Below are 25,900 nucleotides of genomic sequence, written 5' to 3'. Positions count from 1 at the left end.
GGCGGGTTCGGTCCACGTTCCCGGCGCGGTCAACAACCCCCTTGGTTAGGGTCAGGTAGGCAGTCGAGGGTAACTGAAGCTGCCTCTCCCTTCAGGCCTTTAACCTGAAGTATAGGTACTTGTTTAATTTGTAATTCTTAATTCAAACAGAGCCCTAAAATCTCTAGTAAGCACAAACATTTCCATTAATCAGTCCAGTTGTATGGCAAATTGCTAAAGAAGTGTTCTTTCCTTTTTGAGTGTATCAGCAGTCATTTTCAAGATGTCTTGTAACTTGGCAAGATCCTTTATATTCGGGTGTAGGGTATACTCAACTTGTTAACCCTAAGGTACCTTAGATATGCTAGTTTCTTTTTTACAACTTTCCTTATTTAGAAGGATATCCAAAAACTACGTCATTTTGCAAGATAGCTTGCGTATGGATCTGCCGTCCTTGAAGAGGGTTTTTCCCTTTTCTCCTTGTGAATTGATCACAAAATGATTTCATACATGTTGCGCAAGTCCGGCGATGGAATAATCTGTTTAGATTCCTTGAGCTAACGTATGTCAGGCCTAGGGTTTCTTCATTTAAGAACCTTAGGGACGAACCCTAGTTTCTTATCTTTATGAATTTATTGTCCCTGCGGTAAGGAAAGTAGTCCAGTGTTTAGGGTATGAATGTTTCTATGTTTAGATTGGTTCAGTTATCTTTTGGAAGGTAATCTTAATCGTCTTGTCACGGTTTTACTATCCTTGTGACAATTAACTTTCCAAATCAATTACAGTTTAATTTGGCATATAGCATAATGCCAAGGTGATACAAAGAGTGACAATTTCTCCTTTGGACAAAAAGGCCTAGCTGTGAAATTGGTGTATACACACTTTATTAGTCCCAAGTCCTCAAATAGCGGGGGGGGGGGGGGGAAGAGTGTCATCCAGCAGTTTCCCATTGCATTTTATTTCCAAATGAGTTCGTATATCTAATTTTTATACTTGTTAATTCCTAACATTTAACTTCCGTTTTCTTTAAAGATGAACTCATGACAAATAACAACAGTTGCCTTCCTAAGATGTGCAACTGGCAAAGATAACTCCCTAGTAATTTGAGCATCGAAGAAACCTTCCATGAATTTAGCCATTTTACTACGATTCGTTGTGAAAGGAATAAGACTAATGGTGCAAGATATAATTTCTACACTTTAGGAATATATTACTATAGTAAATGGTTAATCTTGCCTATAATTTTATAATGCTTGATGCAATTTGAAGAAACCTAATTTGTATACATTGTCGTCCCTAGGCTAACTCCTTCGTTAAAAAAAATAACTCGAACAAATATATCTTTCCTTAACAATTTTTCTTTGCATGATTGACTTAAAACCAAATTAACACCAAGAGGAAAAACCTGGCTTTGAGGGGAGATATCCACATGGATACTGGGAGATGACCCTCCCGCCGCTACACCTTGGACTTTCTTCGGCGGCATCGTAGTTCGAATGTAAGATAGCCTTTTCCTGTTTCTTCTTGGAATTCCACCGTCTTCTCCTTCCTTATCTTTTACCTTTTTCCCACTCTTCCTCCTTCACTCCCTCTTTTCACTCCCTCTGCTTCCCTCCCTATCTTTTATCTCACGGCTATATTCTTCCTTACGGGGTACCATACGAGGCTGTGATGATGACTTGGACTTTTAGGACATGGGAGTGTGTGGACACCGGCTTGTTTGATAAGACTTAGAATACAAAGCTCAGCTACGAGAGCACTTGCACAAAAAGATTTGAAAAGTGAGTGAAGGAATTTATGCAAGAAAAATGGAAGTCTGCAAAGAAGCCTAAGGACAAAGTAATAGGGGTGTGACTTGAATAGTTTAAAGAAAAATCTAGAGGGAAAAAGGGCAAGGGCTTAGGGGGGAAATTAAAACCGGAAGGGGAAACAAGGGGCTTAGGGGGAAAATTTAAACCTGGGGGGGTTAATAAGGACTTTTGGGGGATTAAAATCCGGGGGGGAAAGAACAAGGCTTAGGAGGGGATTATACCGGGAGGGGGGAAACAAGGCCTTACGGGGGTTTAAAACCCCGGGAGGGGGGGGGAAAATAAGGGCCTTAGGGGGGGGATTGAAAACACCGGGAGGGGGGGAAGAATAAGGGGCTTAGGGGGGGATTTAGAATCCCGGGAGGGGGGGGGGGGAGAATAAGGGGCTTAGGGGGGGATTTAGAATCCCGGGAGGGGGGGGAGAATAAGGGGCTTAGGGGGGGATTTAGAATCCCGGGAGGGGGGGGAGAATAAGTAAAGGTGTGGGAAAGGGGCTCCAAAAGGCCCCTTGGAAGCTTCCAAGGGCCTTCTAGAGGGTTTACGAAGGTACGTGGGGGGAATAAAGGACGAATCGTTGACTGGCGGTTGTCGGCCCAGCCTAGCGGCTACTTAGACAGGCGGCGAAGGACGAGACTGAAGATGGCGGCGACTTTCCTGGCCCACAGTAGCTGCCAGGAGATTGGCGTGTCCTCCCTCCACTCTTGGTGGATGACGTGGCCTTACGCGGTGCTTCCTCCTCTCTCTTGATCTCCCCGGCAACCAACAGAGCTCGTCCCCTTCTCGACTCGTGGTTTCAGCAGAGCGAAGGCTGCCTGTCTCTCTCTCTTTCTCCCTAATCCTTCCCTTCCTCCCACAGGGTTTATATGGGAGAGGGAGAGGTACCTCCCCTCCCCCACGCGGCTCGTGCATGGGCTTATCCCCTCTACAACCCCCAGCAAGGATGCTTAGTCATCCTTGCTATTCCCCTCCCCTCCAGCATGACAGTCGCTGGGGGAAAAAGGGGGGAAATAATAATAAGAAAAAAAATTTCCCTTATTCTAAAGGTTATCCTTTTGGCTTTCTAGGAGGAGGTTCCTACGTAAATTCTTTTAACTCGTTTATGCAAGTGGAGATCAAGATACGTAGTATGTAATTCGAAAATCACACCGTCAGCGTATTTTTGGATGTTGGAATTCCCTTGCATGACTATCACGTGGGTTTAGAAATATTCTCATAATGGAAATATTACATTCTCTCCCCCTTGGAGGAATCGAGATGTCCTCATCTCGAAGTAAACTGGGGATATTGATGGTTGAGAGAGCTTTCATCTATCCAAGTGGCATCCTCTTCGGGATAATCTTTCCACTGGATGAGGCATTCTCTCAAGGTTCTAGATCTTAATTGTCTCTCCCTAACATCTAAGATCCTATCCGGCCTTAGTTCAAGGACTCCTTGACTAGGCATTACAATTTGTTGGTCATCAAGTACATGATTAGGGTTGGGTACATATTTTTTTAAGAGGCTGATATGGAATACATTGTGAACCTTTAGGTTCCCAAGGAGTTGCAATTTATAAGCATTGGGTCCTAGGCATTTGAGGATTGTGTACGGCCCACAATACCTTGGACTTAGCTTCTTGCATTCTCCTAGGGATAGAGAACTCTTTTTAGGGCGTACACAAATGAAGACCATGTCTCCTTCTCCGAAGACCCTCTCTTGACGTTTCAAATCTGCATATGCCTTTTGTCTATCCTTGGCTGCTTGTATGTCTTGTCTTATTGACCTTATTTGATCATCCATGTCCTCCAACATTTGTCTTGAAGCTTCAACTCTTAGGGTTGGATCAGAAAAGTTTAGGGGACTTCGACAATCATGACCATACAATGCCTGGAAAGGAGTCATTTGAATGCTTTGCTGGTAAGAAGCATTGTAGGTAAATTCAACTAATGGCAAGTATTGAATCCACCTCTTCGGCTCTCGACAGCGGTATGCCCTAAGCATATCCTCAATGATTTGATTCACTCGCTCTGTTTGTCCATCCGTTTGGGGATGGTAGGCGGTGCTAAAACAGAGTTGAGTCCCAATAGCTTCAAAGATAGCTCTCCAGAAGTGGGATGTGAAGAGAGAATCTCGATCACTAATGATTCTTTTAGGTACCCCATGTAGCTTGAATATCTCCTTGATAAACAATCTTGCAATGTCGGAGGCTTTATAGTTTGTCTTTACTGGAATCAGGTGTGCAACCTTGGTAAGCATGTCAACCACAACCATAATGGAATTGTATCCTCCTTGGACTTGGGGTAAGCCCACAACAAAATCCATACTGATGAATTCCCATTTCATTTGGGGAATGTCAAGCGGTTGCAGTTTCCCTGGCATCATGACATGTTCGGCCTTGATACGTTGGCAAGATAAACATTCAGTGACATACTTGAGAACGTCACCTTTGAGCTTCTCCCAGTGGTAGCTCTTCCTAACTGCATTAAGAGTTTTTGCATAGCCAGGATGTCCTGCGAAAGGAGAATCATGAGCTTCCCATAATATCTTCTGCTTAAGTGACTGGCTTATTGGTATACACAGCCTTGTTCTGTAGTAGACAAGTCCATTATCAATGGAAAATTCCTGATACTTAGCTTGTAACTTCTGATTCTGCTCCTTGGTAGATATTTCTTTTATCATTGTTTGGTAGGCCAAATCATGGCATGCTTCCTCTCTAGCTAGTTCAAGTATAGGGTTGTTTGGCATAGATACCTTTGTAGCCAGAGAACTGGCCGTTGATGGATTCTGCAAGATTAGGGAATTTAAGAATGCCTTGCAACTGAGTGCATCGGCAACTACATTCTCTTTCCCTGGTCGGTACTTGATTTCAAAATCATATTCCTCCAATACTTCAAACAACTGACGTTGCCTCATGTTGAGCTCGTTCTGGGTAAAAATCCATTTGAGACTCTTATGATCGGTTACTAGAGTAAACTTGTTACCCAACAGGTAGTGTCTCCAAAGCTTTAGAGCATGGATGACAGCTAATAATTCCAGATCATGCGTGGCATAATTCTTTTCATGACTCTTCAATTTCCTTGAAGAGTATGCTACTGGATGACCTTCCTGCATAAGTACACACCCCAAGGCAAGAATGCTGGCATCAGTTACTACCTCAAACTCCTTATTGAGGTCAGGAAGTTTTAGAATAGGTGCTGATACCAAACTTTGCTTCAATTTGTCAAAGCTATTTTGTTCGGAAGTTGACCATGTAATAGAAGTCTGCTTCTTTAGTAAGTCTGTAAGAGGTGCTGCAATCAAAGCATAGTTTTTTATAAAGACCCTATACCATCCTGTCAAGCCAAGAAAGCTACGTATTTCTTTGACGGATACTGGTATTGGCCATTCAAGCACATCTCTGACTTTGGCTGGGTCTACTGATATTCCTTCTGATGATACTATGAATCCCAGATATTCAATCTGATGCTTGAAGAATGCACACTTGATGGACCTAAAAAACGGGCCGGCACTGGCTCATGCACTAGCCGGACCTCGTCACTATGCGCAAGACAACCCCTCGGCCTCGCGGCCAGGAGCGTCTATCAAAATCTCTGCCTTCCTAAACATTGCGTTTGTAATACGTTGTAGTCCAACTGATCCTAACCCAATATTGCTCCTCAGAGGGAGTCCCTTTCACATAGCCAAAAAGCTCGAATCACATACACACATGGGGTTCCTCCTACGGCTGAATGCCGTCAACCCTCTGCGACTCTCCTACACCTTGGGGATTGGCCCCTCGATGCGTCGCTCAACATTTAGACATTTCGCACAAACGTCGCTCAAGGTACCAAATAAACGTATCCAGGAATGTACCATTTCCTCACTTGACTTCCCCTTTAACCCTCGTCTATCCTACAGCATAGGAACCTCACGCTCTCAACGGTGGGTCAAGGGCCTACTGAAAACAATTGCTATGCATGTCCAGGAGCTAACTCTGATACTTTTAATTTCCTCTAAATGATCATGCAAAGAGGTGGATGCCTAGTGCTCAAACATTTAAAAAACCAGCAGCGTGCAAGTGCAAAACATCTCTTTCATGCTTTTCTTTCTAACCGCTTTGTGCTTCGCTGCAACACCTAGCACCGAAGTGATCTTCGTGCTACTAGGTTTTAATTTTTATCATTATTATTCCGTCCTAGATGCAATACATATAAAATCAGCAAATTATTCCTCATGCTCAGCGGCATTTAACCATTTTTTCCACAACTCTACCCTTCCCCGTTGATAGTGCATCATTGCATTCATTTCTTTTAGGGTTTCCTTGTCATTTTATGTGGAGAAAAGAAGGAAACGCGCACTAAAACATATAAACAAGGCTGAACTGAAGCATAACTTCATGCCCCAGCCTTGCTATACATCAACAAACATAAATCCTATTTTTCTATATTTTTCGTAGCCCCAAATGTATTTTTCCCCTATTTTTCATGGTTTTTTTATCATTTTCCCGCCATTTTCTTCATTTTCTTGTATTTTTTAAATTGCTGAAAATAAAAACCAGTTTGTGGGCTGTGGCCCTTAGTTCATTTGCAACAAAATTGAAAGATTAGTTGATGTGTATCGACGGTTTTCCCCATTTATATGCCCAAAACCCTTGTTTTTCCCCATTTTTCATGCGTTTTCGGGTTTCTTGACATTATTTCGAGCCATGAAATGCATGTTTTTCATAATTTCTGGTTATAAACAGTAAGAACTCAGAAGAATCAGCAGCATAATCAAATCTTAGTCCATATGAACGGCATTTCATCAATCAAAAGCATAAAACACTAAATTTTCTTTGTAATTTTTTAGTTTACCGCTTAAACGCGTGTTTCGGGTTTTGTGTCCATGGCTGTAGATTTGGAAAACAGCAACACTTCATGTCCAGCAACATCACAAATCACCATTCTCAGCCCGTGTAGCAATCCGGTCCATGCCGGACAAGCCTCCATCATTCTTTCTTCATTGCTCCTTCTTCCCACATGATCTTGCCTTTAGAAGAGAGAGAGGGAGGAGAGAGAAAGACTAGAATCAGAAATTTCAAACCAGGCCACCATTGCGCGAGCGAAGGGCGGCGATAGAGTCAGCATACGGAGTGTAGGCAAGGGCCAATGTCAAACAGGAGGGTTGTTTGCAGGCAGGGAGGAGCATGATCAACATCATGGCGCATTTTTCGGCGCCTTCCTGCTCACGCCCTCCTCATGATTTGTTGCATCTCATCTCTCCAAAGTTTCATGTGACATTTAAATTTTGGGCTCCCAAAGGTCACTTGCCCATTTTGGCCAAATTTTGTCCACCTCTTCAAATCTTGACCGGTTTCTTGGCCATTTCCCCGTCCGGACTCGGAATCGAGCTCTGAAAAATCCTGGGCGTCCGGCTTAGCATCCCGCATTGGCCAGTAGCTTGTGTCAACCCGCACGACTGTCTGAAAAATTATGAAAAATCAACAAGTGTCGCTCGGGCGCCTTTAAAGCACTTTGGCGCTTAAAATCGTCCTAGATCGAGCTGCCGCCTTTGACAGTGAATATTTTTCCCTTGATATTCATAATTTTTAGCTATTTTTAAGCACTTCCCGTCACCTAAATTCCGCTCTCATTGGCGACCACGGGAGAGGGCGACTCAACCCGTCGAACCCATGAACATATCTGCACATAAACAACCAAAGAAGCATCAAACTGATACAAAACAAATATATAATAAAACTCAGCACAATGCTCCCCCTACCCCTAGACAGAACCAAGGCATGACATCCACAAGGAGTAGGCCTAGCATCATCTAATAGAAGATCCGAAGTGAGTCATTAACCAGCTGCTCCAACACAGCCAAACTAAAAAGAACTGCCAAAGAGGTTGCCCTAAGTGGTAGTCTGAACTACTTACCAACTAAAGACAACACCACTAGGAGCTCCTACAAGGCGAGGACTCCTATAGCCTGAGCAAAGGAATATTTTCATTCAGTACATGTCTTCTTTTGGGGTTTTTATTGGATGAACATACTTGGGCATGTAAAAAGGAGGGAGCTGAGCGTAGTGACCCAAGGAGAACAGGGCATCGGTCTCAGGACCTGTCTCGGCACCCAAGAACCTACCAAGCCCTCGCAAGGCGACACTTAATCCTTTTCTAACGCTCACTTTTATTTTCGCTCCAACCTTCCTTGTTTTGATATTATTTTTCCAGCAAGAAGCCACTCCTAGGAAGACAAGGTATCGGCCCCGGGTCTGACTCGTCCCCAGGAACCTACCAGGCCTTCGCAAGGCGATGAGCAACGGCTTATATATTTTGTTATTTCATTTCTTTTCTTTGATAGGGGTTAGAACCCCTTTTTACACACCTTCGCATTTATATTCATCTTTTAGGATATTCAGAATCTCTTGACATCATTATTATTATCTTCTAGCAGGCTTCTCTAACAGCCTCACTACTAACAAGAACTCCTAGAACGGCTGCCTAGCAGGCCAGCAGAACAGAGCCACTAGGGATTCCTTCTAAAACAGGTCTTTCAATGCCTGACAATGTCTTTACAGGAGGCAATGACTACTCCGACCTCCCTCAAACATACGTAGCCTAAACCTGGGACTTCATGCCTTGGTCGCCGGTCCGCAACAAAAAGTATCCCCTCAACAAGTACAAATACACATATAACAGGAAAGAAAGGTACTCGTAAAGGAGAAATATCACCTGGAGTGGCCACAAGAAGCTTCCATCGCAGCAAAGGCTCCTCTAGGCTCCACAAAATTCCACGAACCACGAAATCTGTCCAGCACAACACCAAACAAAACCCCAATTAAACGCACCCGCACGAGACAGGGAAATGGCCCTCTTGGCCTAATGAAATCAGACATGACTTTGCTACAAAACTGAATCGGCCCTCTTGGCCTAATGAAATAAAACAATACTATGCATAACATCCTCCTGGAAACAACCATGATAGACATCAAAGCATACTATTCCCAGGGGAACAGGGCTTGTAGCCCTAAACTAGGTGCATTAAATTATGACCTATCCCTCCTGCGTATATCGCAAGAGGTGTTCGCATCACATGTCGTCGAATCAGTCTATGGGTCTGAGATAATAAAGGTAGATGAGTCTCGCTTACCCTCTGCATCACCCAAATCAACCATCGTCTGCCAAAGAGGGCATGTTCAGAAAGCATACCCCACAAACGACCAGGTCCTGTCTCACCATCAATAGATATATCGGGACAAGGGCCACAATTAAAGAAGAGGTCCTCCTCATACGCAAGATTAGCCAATGAATCGGCAAACTGATTCCAATTCCGTGGAATCAGCTGAAAAGACACTCTCTCGAATTCGTCTAGCAGGGCTATAGCAGTGTGATGGTACATACAAAGGATCGGGTTCCGCACCATGTACGTCCCATTGAGTTGATTTAAAACCAACTGAGAGTCCCCTTTCACCAACAACTGGCGGATACCACCCTTTTTTGCAATATTCAAACCCATGATCAGGGCTTTGTATTCGGCCATATTATTAGTAAAATTCGCCCCGAGATAAGCAGCTAACTTCATGACAATGCGTCGTCGGGGGTCGCGGATGACAACTCCTACACTTCCTTTTTTGCATGCACCCCTGGACGCCCCATCAAAGTACAAGGTATACGTCCATAAAGGGTTTACATATCCTGCCATCCTGGACTCTACGCGTAATTATGGTAATCGAAATTCAGCATATTCAACGGGTGGACTGTAGGCTCCATCCCTCCATCATCATTGAATTCAACAAGGATGCTCGTCAAAAGTTGTAGGCAGTGATGGCAGAAGACCTTGATTTCCCAAATGAATGTCCCGCCTTCTTGCTCAATCACCTTGTATCCTTTGCTCCACCAAATGAGCTTTCCCTGATGATATCTCTGTTCCAAATATGGGTGTTCTAAATAAGGGATCAGACGACCCATCAACCTCTATCACGATCTCCTTGCAGATGTTTGATCAATCTTGCCTAGACCTGCAAGGCAGTCATAGCATTAGAAAAATCAGAAGTAATAAGGTTTAATCTTATTAAGATTAACCTTATTTTTAAATTCTATCCCCTCAAGGTCAGCTAACAACACTGTAGATTTATTCTTTCCTATCCTAACGATCTTATAGGGCCCATCCCATTTGGGTTCTAATTTGCCTGGAAATAATTCACGTCGTGCGTCATAATACAGAACAAGCTGTCCTTTCTTGAAGGTGTATTTCTTGGCTTTGAGGTCGTGTAGCTTCTTCATTCGGCGCTTCGCCACTTCTTGGTGCAATAAGCTCTGCAACTTAAGCTCATCTAAATGTGCCAGTGTCGTCAAGTGCTCAAAAAGAGCGTCTTCATCGCTCAAAGAATGATTGATGGCAAACCGAATGGTCGGCAGCTCAATTTCTAAAGGCAAGACACACTCCTCCCCATATACTAACTTGAACGGGGTATGGCCAGTGGCTCGTTTGAAAGTCGTATTATAAGCCCATACTGCCACGTATAACTTTTTATCCCAATCCCGTTTCTTTTCCGACACAATTTTGGACACGATGCCCACAAGCTGCTTGTTGGTGCTTTCAACTTGCCCATTGGCTTGCGGATTATATGGGGTTGTCTTGTTATGCTTGATTTGCCACATCTCTATCAAACCTTTAATCACCTTATTCAGGAAATGGGTTCCACGGTCCGACACTAATTCTTTCGGCGGACCAAACCGGCATATTATCTGCTCTAAAAGGAAACTAGCAGTTTCTTTAGCATCATCTTTCCTTGTTGCTCGTGCTTCTGACCACTTTGTGAAGTAGTCAATTGCTACAATGATGTACCGCTTTTGCGTAGTCGATGACGGAGTAATAGGACCCACAAAGTCTATTCCCCACTTCTCAAATGGAAGTATCGCCATAATAGGGGTGAGTGGTCGTTTCCTATTCTCTCGACTATCATGTCGTTGGCAAATATCGCATCGCTTAACATACGCAAACGCATCCTGGAAGATGGCAGGCCACCAATAACCTGCTCTTAAAGCCTTTTGTGCTGTAAGCCGTCCAGCAAAATGGCCACCGCAAGCAGAATCATGGCACTCCTCCAAAATGAATGGCACCTCGTTAGGCATCACACATCGGCGATAGATGTCATCAACCCCTTGCCGATATAATGTACCTGCGATCAAGGCAAACTTTAACGCTTGCTGCTTAATTTTCCTTTTCTCAGCCTTAGATAATTCGGATCCCGCCTCTCCTGTTGATAAATAATGCGTTATTGCAGCATACCAGGAGGGAATAGATGCCGTATCTATTTTAAATATCATCTCCATGTCACTACCTTCAGCCACAGATTCTTTCGGCTCCCCAAAGTCCACTAGACATTCCACGATGCCTTGCAACCTTGGTGGCTTACTCTTGATTTCATAATCAAATTCCTGCAAAGTGATCAACCACTTTGCTAAACGATCAGGCGGCTGTAACTTATTCATCAATAGTCGAAGTCCCTCCGCCTTCGTATAAAGCACGACTTTCTCATAGAGAATGTAATGCCTGAACTTCTTGGTCCCAAAGACCATCGCTAGACACAATTTCTCCATGTAGGTGTAATTGATTTCGGATACCCCCAGCTTCCGACTAGCAAAAGCAATCGGGTGGTACCACTTCTCTTCCCAAATTTGGGCTAAACAGCAGCTGATACTATACATGGTGGCTGCTGAGAATATATAAAACACCTCACCTCTTCTAGGTGCTTTTAAAACGGGCGCTCTTGCTAGCTCTTGTTTCACATCCTCGAATGCTACCTTACAAGGGTCACCCCATTCAAACGAACAGCTAAAGGACAATAAATTTGTAAGTGGCAACGTTCTTTCTGCTAAGGCGTTAATGAATCTACGGTAGTAACCAACCGAAGACAGAAAGCTATGAACTTCCTTCGGAGTGCGAGGTGGACCCATGGCGACTATAACTTTGACCTTCTCGGGGTCTGTCGCAATTCCTACCGAACTGACCACATGGCCCAGCAATAGCCCATAAGGTACTCCAAAAGCACACTTCCGTGGATTTAGGGCGATGCAAAATTGTCTACAGCGCTCAAAGCATTTTCTCAAAATGATCAACTGCCTTTCTCTCACGGTGGCAGCCCCTAAGTCATCAATAAACACCCTCAACTCTTCAGGGGATATGTCACCGAATGTCTTATCGGCTATTCGTTGCCACGAACCAGGCGCATTGCATAAACCAAAAGCCATCACGTGGTAAGCAAAAGTGCCAAATACAGTGATAAAAGTTGTTTTCAACTTGTCCTCTTTTGCAATTGCCATTTGGTTGTATCTTGCAAAGCAATCCATAAATGAATATATCTCCCTACCCGCTAATTGATCCAAAATCTGGTCAATAAATGGTAATGGGTAGTAGTCCTTAACTGTCTGCTTATTCAGCTCCCTAAAGTCTACACATAAACGGATCTGATTATTATTCTTCTTTCTAATCACAACTGGCGAACACCATTCCGTGTGTTGCACAGGAAAAATCAAACCCGCTTTTCGAAGCTTCTGTAACTCTTCAAACAGCCCGTCCCTCAATTCGAAAGGCATACGCCTTACTTTCTGCCGTACAGGACGACTGCCCTCTTTCAACGGAATTGTATGAACAGCAAGACTGGGAGGGATGCCTCTCAACTCATCATAACTCCAGGCAAAAATATCACGGAACTCCTGGATCAAGGCCACATAGTCCTCCCTTTCTGCTGAGCTGAGCATAGAGCCTAATTTGATTGGCCGCGAATCATCAAGCGTACCAAGGTCTAGCTCGATAACATCTGCATCTCTTATACGATCTTGGGCCTCTATCGGCTCGTTCAAAGTGATCTGATAGATGTCCTCCGTGGTGGATCCCTCTTTGGACTCATCACTCGATGATGTCTCACTGGCAGATAAATCTTCTAATGTCTCCAATTCTGTAGAAGATAGAGGAGCTCGCTCACTCTGCGGGGACTCAGGATAAGCATCAACCACCACACGCTGGGCACCTCTGCCGAATATCAATCGACCGGCGGGTATATCCACTTGGCAATCCGCTTGCAAGATCCAAGGTCGTCCGAGTAATACTTGGTAACTTGGCCGCCCTGCAAAACGAATCACCCTAAAGTCCAACATGCATTCTACATTTGCAACAGTGACATGGACCTTAGTAATGCAGCCTTCCGGCTGTCTCAAACTGTCATCTGCCATTCTGAGAATTGTGGAGGTATCTTTCTGGATCGCAAGACCCAACCTTTCCATCAGTTCAGAACTCATAATGTTAACCGATGATCCTGTGTCGACAATGGCATAATCTACTAATATCCCATCGACATAGGCTGCAACCCTTGGGCAATGCTTCTTAGCATGCTCGAACCAGTCATCACCAACTCGCGCAATACCCAAAGGTTCTACAATATACCCGGTACGTAGGATCTTTCTAAATTCCTTACGCACTCCTGGGGAAAGCTTAATAAGCTGTAAGAGGTTCACATCCGGCTTGACTTCGCAAAGAGAGCTTGCCAAATCGAATTCATGATAGTTCGATAGAGCTCGCTTTTCACGCCAAACCATCCGCTCTTTAGGTCGCTGAACTGGCTTTATTGCCTCTTTCTTAACTTTCACCTTCTTCTTTGGTGCTTCCTTATCGGCTTTACTTTCTACGGGCTTCAAAGGTCCCCCTTCTAGGGCAGGATCCAAAACTTGCGTTCCTTTGTCGCCTTGTTTAGGGTTCCCGTCGACAGGCTTATCCTTGTCGGCTTCTCTACCCTTTTGACCTCTCGTAAGAACAGCTCGTAAATTAGAGGTTTCAGCATCATTAACGCGTACAGCCTCAATCAAACTAACCCCACTACCACTTGGTAGCTCCTCCACTGTAGTCTTTGGTCGTTGAAGTATTTGTTTAGGCCCATTTTCTGGCTGGGAATCATTTCCTTGGGCACGATGATTAACAGGCCCTGGTTGCCGACTACCACGCTGGAGAGAACTGATCTTACTCCAGCAAGTAGCTGCTAGATGGCCGGATTTTCCACAAATGTCGCACTTAACATTTGGGCAATTTCTTGGATAGTGCTGCCCGCCACACCATTTGCAACTAAACCTCGACGGTGCACCCTCCTCTGGGTATCTACTTCCTATCAAATTTTGTTGTTTTTTAAGGAAGTTGACATCAACGGCTATTTGTCGATACTGCTCCGTAATCATGTCGGTATAATGCTTCATCATGTCCTTAACCTCGCCAAGAACATTGGAAGAACTCGACTCATAGCCTTGGTCATTACCATGTCGTTCAATCGGCCTAACAATTCGATTAGGCACTGGTTGTTGAGCTGCAGGCATGGTGTTAGAATTAACCGCCTGGCCTCCACTACTTGGAGCCATTTGACTGCCCGTAGGCATCGACATGCTAGGGGGAGCTGGTAGTAAGCAGTATCTATATCCCCCAAGGGGACACTACTCAACTGCAATTGGATATTAAAGTCCAAACCATGTAGGAAATATTGCAATTGGGCAGCTGCGGGGATAGGGATAGAGGTGTCCAACTTACGGAAGACCTCTTTTATCTTCTTCGCATAAGCACGAATATCCTCGTGTGGATCTTGGCGGGTCACGTTGAGTACACGCAACCAATATTGCCCACCCCTTTCAGGGGCAAACTCCCTTCGAAAAGCTCCATAAAATGCATCAATGTTCAATATAGTTCCGGCTTCTAAACCATGATACCATATAGCGGCTCTTCCTTTGAGAGTCATATTGAAGAACATCATTAAATGCCCTTCTTCTTGAATGCGACAGTTAAACATAAGCTTTTGAAACTCCCTAATGTGGAGTTCCGCATCTTCCTCAACTAGCCCATTAAAAATGGGTAGCGGGTAACCTAGAGCCGGCAAATCCGTCGTTCCTGCTGGAATTGCAAAAGGCTGCGCCATGACGCGGATTGGATTTGCACTAGGAATAAAGACCGGTGGGGTTACACCTCCCGCAATTGACGTGGACTGGCTTATGGAAGGAAGGGGAGCACTAGAGCTTCCACCTTCTCCTAACTTACTGCTTGTGGTCCTAAGACCACTAGATCCACTCTCTCGTAAGGGTTCAGCACCGCTACGCTTAGGGGAATATCTCCTAAAAATTTCAGCACGTCGCCTAGCTCTTTCGTCTCTTTCTTGCTTTTGGATTTCTGCTAGACGATGCTTATCAATAAATAACGGATCAAGCTCAGTATCCTCTCGAATAAACTGCTAGTTGGTCCCTAAACAACCAGGATTCGAGAACCGCCACTTTTAAGCGGCTCCCGGCAGACGCACCACTGATGGACCTAAAAAACGGGCCGGCACTGGCTCATGCACTAGCCGGACCTCGTCACTATGCGCAAGACAACCCCTCGGCCTCGCGGCCAGGAGCGTCTATCAAAATCTCTGCCTTCCTAAACATTGCGTTTGTAATACGTTGTAGTCCAACTGATCCTAACCCAATATTGCTCCTCAAAGGGAGTCCCTTTCACATAGCCAAAAAGCTCGAATCACATACACACATGGGGTTCCTCCTACGGCTGAATGCCGTCAACCCTCTGCGACTCTCCTACACCTTGGGGATTGGCCCCTCGATGCGTCGCTCAACATTTAGACATTTCGCACAAACGTCGCTCAAGGTACCAAATAAACGTATCCAGGAATGTACCATTTCCTCACTTGACTTCCCCTTTAACCCTCGTCTATCCTACAGCATAGGAACCTCACGCTCTCAACGGTGGGTCAAGGGCCTACTGAAAACAATTGCTATGCATGTCCAGGAGCTAACTCTGATACTTTTAATTTCCTCTAAATGATCATGCAAAGAGGTGGATGCCTAGTGCTCAAACATTTAAAAAACCAGCAGCGTGCAAGTGCAAAACATCTCTTTCATGCTTTTCTTTCTAACCGCTTTGTGCTTCGCTGCAACACCTAGCACCGAAGTGATCTTCGTGCTACTAGGTTTTAATTTTTATCATTATTATTCCGTCCTAGATGCAATACATATAAAATCAGCAAATTATTCCTCATGCTCAGCGGCATTTAACCATTTTTTCCACAACTCTACCCTTCCCCGTTGATAGTGCATCATTGCATTCATTTCTTTTAGGGTTTCCTTGTCATTTTATGTGGAGAAAAGAAGGAAACGCGCACTAAAACATATAAACAAGGCTGAACTGAAGCATAACTTCATGCCCCAGCCTTGCTATACATCAACAAACATAAATCCTATTTTTCTATATTTTTCGTAGCCCCAAATGTATTTTTCCCCTATTTTTCATGGTTTTTTTATCATTTTCCCGCCATTTTCTTCATTTTCTTGTATTTTTTAAATTGCTGAAAATAAAAACCAGTTTGTGGGCTGTGGCCCTTAGTTCATTTGCAACAAAATTGAAAGATTAGTTGATGTGTATCGACGGTTTTCCCCATTTATATGCCCAAAACCCTTGTTTTTCCCCATTTTTCATGCGTTTTCGGGTTTCTTGACATTATTTCGAGCCATGAAATGCATGTTTTTCATAATTTCTGGTTATAAACAGTAAGAACTCAGAAGAATCAGCAGCATAATCAAATCTTAGTCCATATGAACGGCATTTCATCAATCAAAAGCATAAAACACTAAATTTTCTTTGTAATTTTTTAGTTTACCGCTTAAACGCGTGTTTCGGGTTTTGTGTCCATGGCTGTAGATTTGGAAAACAGCAACACTTCATGTCCAGCAACATCACAAATCACCATTCTCAGCCCGTGTAGCAATCCGGTCCATGCCGGACAAGCCTCCATCATTCTTTCTTCATTGCTCCTTCTTCCCACATGATCTTGCCTTTAGAAGAGAGAGAGGGAGGAGAGAGAAAGACTAGAATCAGAAATTTCAAACCAGGCCACCATTGCGCGAGCGAAGGGCGGCGATAGAGTCAGCATACGGAGTGTAGGCAAGGGCCAATGTCAAACAGGAGGGTTGTTTGCAGGCAGGGAGGAGCATGATCAACATCATGGCGCATTTTTCGGCGCCTTCCTGCTCACGCCCTCCTCACGATTTGTTGCATCTCATCTCTCCAAAGTTTCATGTGACATTTAAATTTTGGGCTTCCAAAGGTCACTTGCCCATTTTGGCCAAATTTTGTCCACCTCTTTAAATCTTGACCGGTTTCTTGGCCATTTCCCCGTCCGGACTCGGAATCGAGCTCTGAAAAATCCTGGGCGTCCGGCTTAGCATCCCGCATTGGCCAGTAGCTTGTGTCAACCCGCACGACTGTCTGAAAAATTATGAAAAATCAACAAGTGTCGCTCGGGCGCCTTTAAAGCACTTTGGCGCTTAAAATCGTCCTAGATCGAGCCGCCGCCTTTGACAGTAAATATTTTTCCCTTGATATTCATAATTTTTAGCTATTTTTAAGCACTTCCCGTCACCTAAATTCCGCTCTCATTGGCGACCACGGGAGAGGGCGACTCAACCCGTCGAACCCACGAACATATTTGCACATAAACAACCAAAGAAGCATCAAACTGATACAAAACAAATATATAATAAAACTCAGCACAATGCTCCCCCTACCCCTAGACAGAATCAAGGCATGACATCCACAAGGAGTAGGCCTAGCATCATCTAATAGAAGATCCGAAGTGAGTCATTAACCAGCTGCTCCAACACAGCCAAACTAAAAAGAACTGCCAAAGAGGTTGCCCTAAGTGGTAGTCTGAACTACTTACCAACTAAAGACAACACCACTAGGAGCTCCTACAAGGCGAGGACTCCTATAGCCTGAGCAAAGGAATATTTTCATTCAGTACATGTCTTCTTTTGGGGTTTTTATTGGATGAACATACTTGGGCATGTAAAAAGGAGGGAGCTGAGCGTAGTGACCCAAGGAGAACAGGGCATCGGTCTCAGGACCTGTCTCGGCACCCAAGAATCTACCAAGCCCTCGCAAGGCGACACTTAATCCTTTTCTAACGCTCACTTTTATTTTCGCTCCAACCTTCCTTGTTTTGATATTATTTTTCCAGCAAGAAGCCACCCCTAGGAAGACAAGGTATCGGCCCCGGGTCTGACTCGTCCCCAGGAACCTACCAGGCCTTCGCAAGGCGATGAGCAACGGCTTATATATTTTGTTATTTCATTTCTTTTCTTTGATAGGGGTTAGAACCCCTTTTTACACACCTTCGCATTTATATTCATCTTTTAGGATATTCAGAATCTCTTGACATCATTATTATTATCGTCTAGCAGGCTTCTCTAACTGCCTCACTACTAACAAGAACTCCTAGAACGGCTGCCTAGCAGGCCAGCAGAACAGAGCCACTAGGGCTTCCTTCTAAAACAGGTCTTTCAATGCCTGACAATGTCTTTACAGGAGGCAATGACTACTCCGACCTCCCTCAAACATACGTAGCCTAAACCTGGGACTTCATGCCTTGGTCGCCGGTCCCCAACAAAAAGTATCCCCTCAACAAGTACAAATACACATATAACAGGAAAGAAAGGTACTCATAAAGGAGAAATATCACCTGGAGTGGCCACAAGAAGCTTCCATCGCAGCAAAGGCTCCTCCAGGCTCCACAAAATTCCACGAACCACGAAATCTGTCCAGCACAACACCAAACAAAACCCCAATTAAACGCACCCGCACGAGACAGGGAAATGGCCCTCTTGGCCTAATGAAATCAGACATGACTTTGCTACAAAACTGAATCGGCCCTCTTGGCCTAATGAAATAAAACAATACTATGCATAACATCCTCCTGGAAACAACCATGATAGACATCAAAGCATACTATTCCCAGGGGAACAGGGCTTGTAGCCCTAAACTAGGTGCATTAAATTATGACCTATCCCTCCTGCGTATATCGCAAGAGGTGTTCGCATCACATGTCGTCGAATGAGTCTATGGGTCTGAGATAATAAAGGTAGATGAGTCTCGCTTACCCTCTGCATCACCCAAATCAACCATCGTCTGCCAAAGAGGGCATGTTTAGAAAGCATACCCCACAAACGACCAGGTCCTGTCTCACCATCAATAGATATATCGGGACAAGGGCCACAATTAAAGAAGAGGTCCTCCTCATACGCAAGATTAGCCAATGAATCGGCAAACTGATTCCAATTCCATGGAATCAGCTGAAAAGACACTCTCTCGAATTCGTCTAGCAGGGCTATAGCAGCCGGATGTAACCCTGATCCAACAGTTGCTTGAGCTGTTCGTTCAACTCAATTGCTTCAGGTATGGACATTCTATAAGGTCTCTTTGCAACTGGTGCAGCTCCAGGCACTAGCCTAATTTCATGATCTACTTCTCTTAGAGGCGGAAGTTCAATCAATTCCTCTGGGAATATGTCAGCATATTCCTTTAGCCAAGAAGGTCCTTCATGAGACTCTTGCTTTTGATCTAACTTGTTGAGTTTGATCAGGTAAACGGGTAATCCTTTTCTGACTCCTTTTATGATCCGCGATACTTTGGCTAATTGGATTCTTGGCACTCCTGCCTCACCTTGAGTTGTGACAAACTCCTTTTCAGAGTTTCGAAAGGAAACTTGACCCTTTCCACAGTGGATGTGGGCGTTATTAGGCTTAAGCCAATCCATCCCGAGTAGACACTCATGGATACCTAAATTCATGACTCTGAATTTGATTGAGGTTTCCTTTCCTCCCAGAAAGAATTCTTCCTTAGTAGTTTCCACAAGCAGGGTAGGTGCTTCTACTGTGGCTATTTCTAATCTTTTTGCACATGCTGGTGAGATAAAGGAATGTGTACTACCACAATCAATCAAGGTTTTGAAACCTTTACCTTGATAGTCCGACGGTGTTTGAATCACCGAGAACTGGCGATTTGGCCCTTTCTTGTGTAAAGCGGCATGGACTGTCGCTCTTTCGAATTCTGCTTCCATAATCGGATATTCCTCTTCTTCTGCTTCGCATCTTTGCCTATTGGTAATGCAGGCAGTTCTTCCTCTTCCACGAGTGGCGGCTCCTTGACCGTGGCCTGCACCTTGGAAAGGCGTTTGACGACGTCCCCCACTGAGCTTGGGACATTGCCTCTTAAAGTGACCGGGTTCGTTGCAGTGGAAACATCGGAGGTTTCGGCCATTAATTTGAGTAGGAACAAAGTTGTTGACATTATTTGTCCTTGCTTTCTTCCTTTGTCCCTGATTGTGACCTTGAACTCTCTTCACTTGAGGTCTGAATGCTCCTCTGTTCGGGTCACTATAGGACCAAGTTTTGTTACCCCTTGGTCTAGCTTGCACCTCCTGAATTATAGGCGCCGCTCGAATGAGTGCATCTTGAAGATCTGATGGACGCATAGATTCAAGACGGGTATTTACGGGTGGATTTAAGCCTGCGCAAAATTTGGACACCTGCTGCGTCATGTCCATCTGTGGCGCATACTTTAAGAGTGAGACAAATTTAGAGTAGTATGCGTCAAGGGTGAGTCCTAGCTGTTTTAGCTCGTAGAACTCATTCATTTTCTGTGTACGATATGCAGGTGGCAAATATCTCCCCTGCACGGCTTTCTTTAACTTCTCCCAGGTAACGGACCCCTCTGAAGTCCCTTGATCCCTGCACCATTGTTTCCACCATAGTCTAGCTTCGTCAGTGAGTTTTAACTTGGCGAGCATGGCTTGATTGGTAGGTGAAGTACCAGCTGCTTCAAAGTAATCTCCCATAGATTCAATCCAAATTTCAGCATCAGACTGGACCAATCTGCCTCTCCCGTTAAACTCGGGTGGCTTTATCTGCTTGAGGAGGAACTTCTTCTCCTGGGTCACAGCAGTACTTGATGTAGGGGGCGAATTTGGAACCTATACCTAGGGTTGTGCCTGGATAAAAGTTTTCTTAACGTGATTATATGATAATTGACGTTAGCTTATCTTTAGTTCAGCTATCTCGTAAATCATGAAGCTACTTAACTTTTTAACAACTCTAATGCACAGCCAGATATTTATTTATATTTACATGGGCGTAACCTTATACAATGTCTCGTGTGATGATAATCCAATCATTACATTCAGTTTGGGGAGAATAACGTTGTATTGCATTTGTCTAGAGGAACTGTGTAATAGTAAGGTTTTGGGTCATGGATCTTTAGGAATCGATAATTCGTTGGAAGTTCGGGATACCCTTTTCATTGGAATCCATACTTCTCATGGCAGCCCAACACTTTAATCCTGTCGGCTGGGATTACACGGGTTACTTCCTCATATACATATGAGTTCATTTCAACACTCCGACCTTGAATATGTAAAGTCGAATTTACGTGAGCTTCCACAAAAATGAACAGCTTCACGACTTTCAAGTCTTCCAACCACTTGATCCTCTTTAGGTTGGTCTATAGATAAGCGAACCGGTGGGCAGCTATGTAGTAGATTCCTGAAGACCCCGTCCATCTTTGTTCTATGTATAAAGGTGATGGATTATAAATCTGCTCCAGGATGTTCATCATTCCAATTCTTTGTCTATAAAGTGGAGAATGCATTCAGTCATAAACATGACCGGAAACACTAAAAACTTGTTCCACGCTTCATAGTTCTGCAAGACAGCATTGAAGATGAGGAAATGTTTGGACAGCAACAATTTCTTTACTTCATTTTATTGAGATCTCATAAAAATAATTCCGTTGTTGGTCGGCTCTGATACCAACTGTAACGTGTCCCCTAGTATCATCCAGGACACGTCTTAGCAGTCCATCAGAAAGGATGTCTAGAAAGCTCCGCCCGGCACTCCCATGGAATGTTACGGGTTTTGCGATCTAGTTCTTCCCGCGTCTGCCACATAGCGGAAGTATCCTGGCCGTTCCCACTTAGGATCGACCGGAATTAGGGTTTTCCTAATGGGTCATTGGCTAACAGCAACTATCGTCAGACCCGAGCGAACTACTTTATGTAGAAACGCCAGGTCCGAAGTGGATTCACGCTGCACTTGGTTCAAGGAGAATGGGAAACGAGAGGGATGCAAAGCTCCACCTCTCTGCCATAAGGCATAGTCCCATTCCGTTCCCCTAAAACAACGTAAATCGGGTAATTCTAGGTCGTCGCTCTCGTTATTCTTTTTAATGATGATGATCATTCTGCTGTCTTTCGAGATTTTTGAGAAAAGTTCCCGGCTAACCGGGACCACCCAACCGTAGGACCCATGGCCCATCCTCCGCACTTTCCTCGGTTTGTTTTAGTTATGTAATTATCTAACACATTAATTTGACATATAACAATCAGCTTCTTTAATTAACCTTGTTAAGCACTGGTTCCTTCACATAATCTTATCACGTGACATAGAAAAGCAACATCAAGTAAGTTCTTTTAACATTTCATCATTTTATCTTTGAAATACCAGGGGTTCTGCCCGTAGGCTTTTCCATAATCTGCCCGAAGGCTAACAAGTAATCTCCAGGGATCACTATTCTAAGATTTCGCCCGTCAACTAGTATGCGGGCCTCGAGATCCAATCCCGAGTCACGTTAGCCTCTTGTGCAGGACCCGGAAGGCGAGGGGTTTATGGCCAGAGCCCCCCCTGGCACCCAAGCGTCCTCGTGCTCCAAGTAGAACTCAACAGAGAGACCTCTCGCGGCGGGTTCGGTCCACGTTCCTGGCGCGGTGAACAACCCCCTTGGTTAGGGTCAGGCAGGCAGTCGGGGGTAACTGAAGTTGCCTCTCCCTTCAGACCTTTAACCTGAAGTATAGGTACTTGTTTAATTTGTAATTCTTAATTCAAACAGAGCCCTAAAATCTCTAGTAAGCACAAATATTTCCATTAATCAACCCAGTTGTATGGCAAACTGCTAAAGAAGTGTTCTTTCCTTTTTGAGTATATCAGCAGTCGTTTTCAAGATGTCTTGTAACTTGGCAAGATCCTTTATATTCGGGTGTAGGGTATACCCAACTTGGTTAACCCTAAGGTACCTTAGATATGCTAGTTTCTTTTTTACAACTTTTCTTATTTAGAAGGATATCCAAAAACTACGTCATTTTGCAAGATAACTTGCGTAAGGATCTCCCGTCCTTGAAGAGGGTTTTTCCCTTTTCTCCTTGTGAATTGATCACAAAATGATTTCATACATGTTGCGCAAGTCCGGCGATGGAATAATCTGTTTAGATTCCTTAAGCTGACGTATGTCAGGCCTAGGGTTTCTTCATTTAAGAACCTTAGGGACGAACCCTAGTTTCTTATCTTTATGAATTTATTGTCCTTGCGGTAAGGAAAGTAGTCCAGTGTTTAGGGTATGAATGTTTCTATGTTTAGATTGGTTCAGTTATCTTTTGGAAGGTAATCTTAATCGTCTTGTCATGGTTTTACTATCCTTGTGACAATTAACTTTCCCAATCAATTACAGTTTAATTTGGCATATAGCATAATGCCAAGGTGATACAAAGAGTGACAATTTCTCCTTTGGACAAAAAGGCCTAGCTGTGAAATTGGTGTATACACACTTTATTAGTCCCAAGTCCTCAAATAGCGGGGGGGGGAAAGAGTGTCATCCAGCAGTTTCCCATTGCATTTTATTTCCAAATGAGTTCGTATATCTAATTTTTATACTTGTTAATTCCTAACATTTAACTTCCATTTTCTTTAAAGATGAACTCATGCCAAATAACAACAGTTGCCTTGCTAAGATGTGCAACTAGCAAAGATAACTCCCTAGTAATTTGAGCATCGAAGAAACCTTCCATGAATTTAGCCATTTTACCATGATTCGTTGCGAAAGGAATAAGACTAATGGTGCAAGATATAATTTCTACACTTTAGGAATATATTACTATAGTAAATGGTTAATCTTGCCTATAATTTTATAATGCTTGATGCAATTTGAAGAAAGCTAATTTGTATACATTGTCGTCCCTAGGGTAACTCCTTCGTAAAAAAAAATAACTCGAACAAATATATCTTTCCTTAACAATTTTTCTTTGCATGATTGACTTAAAACCAAATGAACACCAAGAGGAAAAACCTAGCTTTGAGGGGAGATATCCACATGGATACCGGGAGATGACCCTCCCGCCGCTACACCTTGGACTTTCTTCGGCGGCATCGTAGTTCGAATGTGAGATAGCCTTTTCCCTTTTCTTCTTGGAATTCCACCGTCTTCTCCTTCCTTATCTTATACCTTTTTCCCACTCTTCCTCCTTCACTCCCTCTTTTCACTCCCTCTGCTTCCCTCCCTATCTTTTATCTCACGGCTATATTCTTCCTTACGGGGTACCATACGAGGCCGTGATGATGACTTGGATTTTTAGGACATGGGAGTGTGTGGACACCGGCTTGTTTGATAAGACTTAGAATACAAAGCTCAACTACGAGAGCATTTGCACAAAAAGATTTGAAAAGTGAGTGAAGGAATTTATGCAAGAAAAATGGAAGTCTGCAAAGAAGCCTAAGGACAAAGTAAGCTTTAGGGGTGTGACTTGAATAGTTTAAAGAAAAATCCAGAGGGAAAAAGGGCAAGGGCTTAGGGGGGAAATTAAAACCGAAAGGGGAAACAAGGGGCTTAGGGGGAAAATTTAAACCCGGGGGGGTTAATAAGGACTTTTGGGGTATTAAAATCCGCGGGGGGGGGGGAAGAACAAGGCTTAGGAGGAGATTATACCGGGAGGGGGGAAACAAGGCCTTACCGGGGTTTAAAACCCCGGGAGGGGGGGGGGAAAATAAGGGCCTTAGGGGGGGGGTTTAAAACGCCGGGAGGGGGGGAAGAATAAGGGGCTTAGGGGGGGATTTAGAATCCTGGGAGGGGGGGGGGGAGAATAAGGGGCTTAGGGGGGGATTTAGAATCCTGGGAGGGGGGGGAGAATAAGGGGCTTAGGGGGGGATTTAGAATCCCGGGAGGGGGGGGAGAATAAGTAAAGGTGTGGGAAAGGGGCTCAAGAAGGCCCCTTGGAAGCTTCCAAGGGCCTTCTAGAGGGTTTACGAAGGTACTAAATAAATCAACTTGTTAGAAATAAATCCTAACCTTAATTTATTACAAGTGCGCATTGAAAACTCATAAACGTTTATTAATTTAATATGCATTTTGCGGAATCACCCGCTATGGAATCACCCATGTACACACTAAATTAATGAAACGCCCGAAAAGGACAGGCGTCCCCATCAACTTCTCGCACAAAGAATCCACTTTGTGTATGAGCTCCGGTCATCAAAGTTTATGGAATCCACCGTAAAACCTCACGGAATCCACCGGAAATATGCCTCCTGGCATCATACCCCCGGGGTGGGATAGCAATTGACCTCAATTGCTATTAGCTTAATGTGGAGCTAATAGAGTGGGGAAAGCATTTAAGTCTCTAGCGTGTATCCGTTGTGCTTTCTCTACCAGATGGTTTTTAAATTTAACTAGATATCTAGAATATCTTCGGCCAGTTCTAGTGGTCATAAAGTCAGTGTCTATGATATCTTCGGGTTCAAGTATTTCAGTCTCTTCCTCTAATAAAGGTGGGTTTTCATAAACAGGGTGTATAGGTAATTGGCCTCTAAATGGTCTCAATAAACTAATGTGAAATGTGTTGTGAATTTTCCAATGAGGTGGTAATTCTAACTTGAATGCATTATCATTAATTTTATGAATGATCCTTAATGGTCCATAGAATCTAGGGGCTAATTTGACAACTGGATGTTTATCTACACTTTGCAGTCTACGTTTTTCTATTCTCAACCAAACATAATCATCAACTTTGAAATTCATTGCTTGTCTTTTCTTGTTGGCTTGTTTGGTATATGATTGCTGGGCTTTGGCAATCATATCTTTAACCTCATCAAAAATAGTGTTATGCATATTAGCAATATCATCAGCACTCTGAATTCTATTTGACAAAGATGCAACAGGTGTAGATAATCTATATCCATAAATCACTTCAAACGGTGCTTTCTTTGTAGATGTGTGTGGTGTATTGTTATATGCAAACTGTAATAAATGCAAATGTGTGTCTCATGTCTGTGGTTTAGAGATAGTATATGCACGTAAAAGATCTAGAATTGTGCTGTTAGTGGCTTCTGTTTGTCCATTAGTTTCTGGATGAAATGCAGATGAGAAATCAATCTTTGTGCCTAGGTTAGCAAACAGGGTAATCCAAAAGTTGTTACAAAATCTAGAATCACGATCTGAAATAATAACTTTTGGCAAGCCATGGTTAGTAAAGACAGTTTTCAAAAACAACTGTGCTG

Source organism: Lygodium microphyllum, chromosome 13 (assembly GCF_053477565.2).
Source record: "Lygodium microphyllum isolate KBCC chromosome 13, Lygodium_microphyllum_v1.1.10, whole genome shotgun sequence".
Lineage (NCBI taxonomy): Eukaryota > Viridiplantae > Streptophyta > Polypodiopsida > Schizaeales > Lygodiaceae > Lygodium > Lygodium microphyllum.
This window is presented reverse-complemented; position numbering follows the sequence as displayed.